General features: G+C 37.7%; 1 pseudogene; it reads left to right on the plus strand.

Moving 5' to 3' along the window:
- The first annotated feature begins 3,666 nt into the window (after positions 1–3,666).
- LOC147433479 (uncharacterized) lies at positions 3,667–5,748 on the plus strand (annotated as a pseudogene).
- Positions 5,749–8,662: the final 2,914 nt, after the last annotated feature.

Here is an 8,662-nt window from a genome sequence, read left to right on the forward strand (position 1 = left end):
AACATAGCACAATATCATCTTCCAAGGGATGCTTAGAGATGAGTAGCGGTACCAAGGTAGAGCTTCCAATCATACCCAAACAAACAGAGGCACTCTCTAAGAAAAAGTATGTTCAAAGAATCTTCAAGAAGGTAGAGCTTGCCAAATATTTTGAGTTACCTCCTTATGGTATTGGTTATAGAACAAGGTATGAGATAGTATCAACCATCCAAGAAGATGGTAAAACAAAATTATGAGAAACAAGCATGGAGAAGATCACAGTTTGCATAATTTAAGAGATGGTAGTAGAGGATCTGCATTTTCCTAACATAAGATATTCAATGGAGTTAGAGAAGTAAACACTATGGACACATTCACCAAAGCAATGCCCTCCACACCACGTTTGTAGATCTAAAGAGGAAAGAGTTAGAGGCTCCACTCTTCCTATAATACCATCAACACTTGGCCATTCCCACATCAAGGTCTATTTAATACAAAAACCCTAATCATGCCACTACCAACCTCATGGTACACTCTAGCTAAAGGTGGGAACTAAAAAGTATTTTAATCTAGCCAAGTATGTTCACGAGGGGTTAATTGAACTCCCACCAAGGAGACTAATAAGCTAATTTATATCAAAGGGGATGAATTGCTAACCTGATTATCTTATTATGTACTAGGAATGGAAAATAATCTTTCACCATCTCTCCAAAAAAAAAAACAATTAAAGCACAAAAAAGAATTTCCAAAGAAAGCACTGAGGCCTAACACTTGGCTCAGTAAAAATCTTGAAGCTATCCAAGACTCTTCCAATGAGGAAGAGACAAAAAATAACAAAGAATCCCATAGCGATGAGGATGATGATGAAGACACAAGGTAGTTGAAAGCTACTATGGCTAGCCAAGAAAACATAGAGAAATCAACACAAAAGGTGCTAGGAGCCACTATAAAACACCCTCTACAAAGGGATGCAAGGCTATAAAGAGAGTGGCTCCTATGAAAGAGAGCATGAGCTACATGAGGATTTATCAATGGGTGCCAAGGAAACCTCACACCAAAAATCCATCTCTTGTGCAAGAAATAAACCTCCAAGAAGAGGTAGAGAGGCTATATAGAGAAGAGGAGGCCCAAAGGCTTAAACTAGAGGCAGAAGACAAAGAAAACAAAAAGGCTGAGAAGAAAGCAAAAGGTGTTGAAGGTGCAAAGATCTCCATGCCATCCTCTCTTGAAGAACCAAATATTTAGAAGAAACTACATTTGCTAGAGCTTGAAGTGCCTAATGTATCCGAGGTGTTAAATCTAGCTGTTGATAAAGTGGCACCGTCTACTAGCAGTGCCATCCCTACACCTACGAAGGCCACCACAATTACAACATATACATTGCAAAATATTTAAGATTATTCTCAGCAAATGCTAGTGCTTGTAATCAAATTCAAGGGAGAAATGCACAACAAGGAAGAGTCAATCAAACAATTGATGGCACAAGTGTAGCATCTAGAAGAGAAGGTGCATGAATGTGATAATTATGCAACAACCTTCCAAACCACCATAGAATGCAACAATTTGAAGCTATTCTACCTAGAAGAGGAGCTAAATTTGTAAAATTCCAATAGCAATAGCCTACAATACCTCTCCAAAGAGAAAGAAGAATAAATCATATTTGTATTAGATTGGCTTGACGCGGTCCAAGATACATGCTATGAGTAGCAAGAAGAGCTTGCTAATGTATAGATGGAGTTAAAAAAGCAAGTCAATGAGAACTCCACGCTAAAGATATAGCTAAATCTAGTCAACGCATAGCTCCGAATGGCAAAAGAAAGATTGGAAGCCCAAGGCACCCTTCTAAAGAAAACCCTACAAAATTCAATAGTGGTTGACCTATCTAAATAAAATCCTATAGAATTTGATAGTGGCTGACCTATCTAACCAACACATAGCTCCAAATGGCAAATGAAATATTGGAAGCCCAAACTTCTAAAGAAAATTCTACAGAACCCGATAGTGGCTAATCTATCTAAAGAAAGTCCTACAGAACTCAATAGTGACTAACCTATCTAAAGAAAATCCTACATAACTCAATAGTGACTGACCTATCTAAATAAAATCCTACAAAACTCAATAGTGTTTAACCTACCTAGCAAGGATGCAGCAAATGTATCTATTGAAAAGAGAAACAAGGAGCTAGAAATAAATCTAAAGATTGAACAAAAGAGAAGGAGGGGTTTGACTATTTAGTAGATAATTTGGGAAGAACACGTGCAGAAAGAGATTGATATTTTAAAAGCCCAATTACAAAAAGAAAAGGAGGATATCAAGGGCAAAGTCCAAACACAAAAGATGATCCCACAAAAAATATGTTTAAAAATAGAATTAGCTTCAAATATTAGAACTTGATGCTCCAACACTAAAAGATGCAATAGAGACATAGGAAGAGCCACTTAGGTAGGTTGAGGCTAGTACCATAGTTGTGGTTACTACCTTAAGCATTGAGGCTGAGAAAGAACTCTAATAAGCCATACTCCATGAAGAGGATGAACAATGGAAAGAGGCCATGGACTGGGAGTATTGAGTTCTACACTTTGTAAATGTAGCATGATCACTCCAAATAAGATTGAGTAGTCGTAGCATCACAAAGCTCACTCCTTTTTCCACTCATGAAGTTCAAACATTTGGGAGTGAAAGAAAATTTGTTCGACGATCTACAAAAAGAGAGGCTAAAGTTAGAGGATCCAACCAAAGAGATAGAGCCCACTTAGAGGATCAAGTTGATCCAAAAGCATCCCAAATCTTACATCTTTCTCACTAATGCACCATAATAAGAGGTCCAACATGATCCACTTTTTTTCCCAGCACCCAAAGTTCAAAGCTAGGATTCCGATCAAAGATTAATCAAGACAAGGACCACCTAACTAAATTACCCTCAACTACAAAAATTGGAAGATGGGGCACACAATCTCGAGGGGGTTCACCTCTTAGACAAGTAAGTTACCACTTGAGTTCAAATGAATGGATTTTTTAATTGCCAAAATTTTAAAATTTTAATAGGATTATATGATGAGATCTTTAATACCACACACATTTGTGCGGCAGATCATGTGATGTACTTAAACGGTTTACCCAAAAAGGATCAAAATCTTATTGCCGCCGTACGGAAAAACTATGCCAAAGGTTCCAAGCCTTGGTATCCGCTCACTCGACGTTACCTTGGCAGATTGGTCTATGATGTATGAATCAAATTAAATGCTTTCTTTTGTCATTGGTATGCATGATTATTAATATAGTCTTGCTTATTTTGGATTTTAGATTCAAATGACAAAAGAGAAAGAGAAGAGAATATCGAATGTGAAGCATGGTTTGTCTGACGAAGACTTCAAAAAGGAAGAGGAGAGAATTCACCAAGAGATCACACACAAATATCAAGATTGTATTGGGAAGGTACTTTATTTGTTTGCATCTACTCTTTACTTGTGGCGAATGGTACAATATGTAATTAGAATAATTGTCATTTTTATACTCATATTGCAGTTACTTAACATTGTGTAGCAAGGGTTTTGTCTCTGAAATGGGGTAATGATAGCTAGGCTACATTGGAGAAATTGAACTTAATAGCACTCCAAGATGCTCCCATTCAAAACAAGATTCATTGGATTTCTTTGCTTGAAGCGGACAAGATTACAAGGGGTGCATATGGTCTTAAGAAAGGAGATCACATCTTCCGCATGTAAGATGATCCTTGATAATTAATCTTGGATTTGTTGTATTGTCCTTTTTTTCTCTCACTCTTTTTGGAATTGTAGGTGGCTTCGTAGAGAGGGTTTTTTGGCACTGTCTTTGAAAGAGCATTTTAGACTGTGTCAGATCTTATGGATGTGCCTGGCGTTGTGCCTTTGCCACATGACTCTACCCTCACATTCTATTTTGAGGAGATAAAATTTGAAGCCAGGCCCTTTTTGTTTCCAATTGAAGTGTCTCTTGGAGCAAAGACAAAGGATGTGGAGAAGCAGGCATTGAAGAAGGTAGATACATTAAGAATGGCAGCACAACATTTGTCTTTCAGGTGAACAATTTATTAATTGCAATTTTATTAATTTGTTATGTTTATGTGATGAGCTTCATGTAACTTTTTAGATGTTCATTGTAGATTCCTTATGTTTTTGGTATCCAAGAATATGTTACCTACCATGCCTTTTTTGGCAAGACAGTGGACTCAGATGGCTACTCAAGACACATGCATGTACCCCTCTAGTATGCGCACCTTGAGTGCATGGGAGATTGAGAATTGTCCATGGTGGATAGATATGGAAAAAGGACATGTTCTTGGTCGTGAAAGAGAGCTGCATGACACAATGTCGAGGGATGCTGTGGTAAAAAATCCACCAGCAGATAAACGAGAGGCAAGACATGCAGGTATGTTTCACTCTTTGGCATGCCAAACAACCATAAGTTAGTAGTATTTGGACTTAAAATGTTTTGTTTAAGATGCGCGCAACTCTCAAAAGGAAAAGGAAACATTTGTGGATACGATAGTAGAGGAGGATGTGGGCTCAATGCCTAGTATGTCTTATAAAAGTTTGTTAATGCTTTCCAAAAATATGCTTCATAGATGACTAATTTTATCTTGGTGTGATGCTCCAGTGTCTTCTAGCACCATCATGGCTAAGAAGACTATCTCATTTGTTTATCTTGTGGAGTCTCCACTACAAAACATATCTACTTTTTTTGACACACTGTGCATGGCCATAGTGGGGGACTACATTGCCATTGCTGCAGACTTTAGAGCGGGAGTCCGGAATCCCATATGGATCCCTATACATGAGCATCTTTCACGGGCACGTTCAGAGGCTACACTATATACTCGCGCGGGGAGAGCCGTTCCATGGGCTGCTGATTTCATTTTTTGGATCTCCCCTTTGGTGGGTCTCTAGTAGGCTCCTCTACTCTACCTCAGTGGGACATTTGCAGTGAGGATCATGTGCGTGCTGGAGTTCATTTGGCATTCTCGACGCTAGCGGATTCAGGCTGGCTTCTAATCATGGTGTCTACGGTGGGTGAGATCCTTTTGTTTATGATCATGTCATAAGATAGTAATAATCATTGTAAGTGTTTGTAATAATTAATTCTTTGAACAGGAGAGGCCATTGGGTGGGTGGAGAGGTTTTGTCGTGCTGCAGAGATGGTTGTTCATCGATGTATTGTAGTACTCCATCATGGATCCTATGGTCATTTTGAGAGTTTTGGTGGTCCTATTGAGGTGACATACTTGCTTTGTATTAACACTCTAATGATTTATGTTGTTGCTTTCTCTAATCGTGCCTCTTTTGTTACAGTTTCTTTGCTATGTGCTATCATCGAGTAGGTATGCGTCCACCGTGCTTCGTAGCAGAGAGCACTGTCCTATTTTCTCGCCTTGGCATGCAGTCATCGGATTCTTTTATGATGCATCATGTTCCGGAGCTCTCTCAAGCTAGATCATCATCAGGCGAGGTGGATTGCAGCGGAGCCATTCTTTTGTTGCATGCTTTGTGGATCTCCTTTGTCGGGCGTGGAGGTAATTGCGTGGAGCTTGGATGTGGTACAGCCCCTGCACTGGCGGCTTGTGTGGGATCAGGACGGACATGTGTTGCACTCATCATTGATAAGCCATTGATTTCAGGATATGTGCTACCATTACTCCGTCGTAGAAAGCGGAGTAGAGAGGACCCCTCCACCTCCTTAGATATTGATGATGAGGGTGATATGCCATCGCGTGTCAATCTCGTTGATGACTAGTGAGGCCCACGTCTTACTATGCCATTGACATTGCTTATGTTTTTTAATCCATTTGATATCAACATTGGTATTTAGTGTTTATGGATATTGCTTCTATGTCTTGTTTAGTATTTTGTCTTGATGATGCATTTTCTTGTTGGTTGGAAGTTCCATGCCAGTCTACTCAGAGGAGATGGCTCGGAGCATGGAAGCGGACATGTGATACGATTCTAAAATCTATGAGACACGTCAGAGACGGAATGTCTACATCAACGATGAGTGTGAGAATTGAGGGATTTGTAGCATATGATTCTTGTCATGTTTTGATGGAAACTTTTGAGTCGATGTTCTAATGTTTTAATTCGTGGATGAGAAGTATTTACTCTTTGGAACAATTTGGTTAGAATTTCAAATCCCCCCGTGAGGTGCCTTAAATGGCTAATGGGTTTGTTTTGAAATATTGATCTATGTACAAAGGAAGCTCTATCCAGTTTTTTTCAAAAACTAGTATTATGTTTTTCTTTGTTTTCTTGTTAGGTCATATGTATTGACAATGTGTTGGAGGGTGAAATTCTACATCGACAATGAATGTGACTAATCATAAGAATTGAGAAATTTGTAGCATTGATGTTAGCATTGAAATTCATGTTTTGTTATTTTCATATGGTTCTTGTCATGTTTTGATGGAAACTTTTGAGTTGATGTTTCAATGTTTTGAGTCATGGATGAGAAGTATTCACTCTTTGGAACAATTTGGTTACAATTTCAAATCCTCCTGTGAGGTGCCTTAAATGGTTCATGGGTATGTTTTGAAATATTAATCCATGTACAAAGGAAGCTCTGTCCAATTTTTTTCAAAAACTAGCATTATGTTTTTCTTTATTTTATTGTTAGGTCATATGCATTGTAAATGCATTGGAGGGGGAAAGTCTACATCGACAATGAATGTGACTAATCATAAGAATTGAGAAATTTGTAGCATTGATGTTAGAATTGAAATTCATGTCTTGTTATTTTCATATGGTTCTTGTCATGTTTTGATGAAAACTTTTGAGTTGATGTTCTAATGTTTTGAGTCCTGGATGAGAAGTATTTACTCTTTGGAACAATTTGATTAGAATTTCAAATGCTCATGTGTGGTGCCTTAAATGGCTATTGGTTTGTTTTGAAATATTGATCCATGTACAAAGGAAACTATATCCTTTTTTTTAAAAAAGAAACTAATATTGGGTTTTGCATAGTTTTCTTGTTAGGCCATATGCATTGACAACAACACCATCATAGATATTCGCTCGGGTTCTTGTATGCTCGCTCACGCTTGCTCGAGCTACGGTAGAACTCTCCTCCAAGCAATTGAAGTACACTTGATATCGAATGTTCAACTAGAATTCCAACAGAGAAAGAAGCTAAATCCTTAGCCACAAGAAAAGGGGTGGGATATCATACTAATTATTACCAAATGATCAAGAAATAGAAGATTAGAATCGGTGAAGTTAGATCCAAAAGGCATAATAATCAACAAACATCTAAAGGTTGAGATCAAAGAGAAATTTAGGAAATTGTTCCAAAAACATAAAGATGTTTTTGCCTAAGAGAACATGGGTTTGAAAGCTGTTGACCCAAAAGTATGCCAACATACACTAAAGCAAGATGCTTGACCTATCAAATTACAGAGACACCAAATAAATCCAACTATGCAAAGAAAGTCAAAGAAGAAATTGAAAACCTTTTGAATTTGAGTTTCATCACCATTGAAGTTGCAAGCAATGATCGGTTGCTTTCATTTGTGGTATTTTGGAAGAACGATGGAAAATTGAGCGTATGTGTTGATTATAGGAAACTAAATGCTCAAAAAATTAAAGACCCATTTCCACTACCTTTTATAGACATGATGTTGGATGAGAAAACAAGACATGAGATTATAGTTGTCTAGCTGGGTGCAACGGATATAACCAATTCAATGTATATGTTAATGCTCCGACTAAATTTTATCGATGTATGATGGAGATCTTCAGCAATTTCTTGCACAAGTTTCTAGTAACTTTTCTGGATGATCTCACAATCTTCTAGTTTGAGGCATTTTTGTCTTCTTGATTTCTGGTTAGGAAAGTAAAAAAACCTTTCCTCCCCTCCTTTCAAGAGCAGCGCAGCTCTCACATGTTCTTTTTTAGACCCCGAATCTTCTGAGGTAGTTGAGTGTTCATCTAATTCATATGTTGCATCATAGTAGAGGTCTGAAAAGACTTGTTGAGCTTTCATCAAGTCCTTGGGTTCCTCACTTTCATCTTCAATGTTGAGGGTTAAAATTATTTGGATGGGAATTATATCATAGTTGTCCTCATTGCAAAATTGAGTAGGCATAAACGTATTCACACATACATCCAATGTCGCTAAAATTTGATTCCACTCAAATGGTTCAGGTACATAGGCTTTGTCTGTGCAATCCCTTTCTAAGATACATTCTTCTTGTTTTAAGCTCCCGTTTTCTAAAGCTCCACACATACAAATAGGAGTGTCTTTGAAAGTTGTTGACCCAAAAGTATGCCAACATACACTAAAGCAAGATGCTTGACCTATCAAATTACAGAGACACCAAATAAATCCAACTATGCAAAGAAAGTCAAAGAAGAAATTGAAAACCTTTTGAATTTGAGTTTCATCACCACTGAAGTTGCAAGCAATGATCGATTGCTTTCATTTGTGGTATTTTGGAAGAACGATGGAAAATTGAGCGTATGTGTTGATTATAGGAAACTAAATGCTCAAAAAATTAAAGACCCATTTCCACTACCTTTTATAGACATGATGTTGGATGAGAAAACAAGACATGAGATTATAGTTGTCTAGCTGGGTGCAACGGATATAACCAATTCAATGTATATGTTAATGCTCCGACTAAATTTTATTGATGTATGATGGAGATCTTCAGCAATTT

The sequence above is a fragment of the Adiantum capillus-veneris genome, chromosome 19 (genome assembly GCF_014529385.1).
Source record: "Adiantum capillus-veneris isolate H3 chromosome 19, ASM1452938v2, whole genome shotgun sequence".
NCBI lineage: Eukaryota > Viridiplantae > Streptophyta > Polypodiopsida > Polypodiales > Pteridaceae > Adiantum > Adiantum capillus-veneris.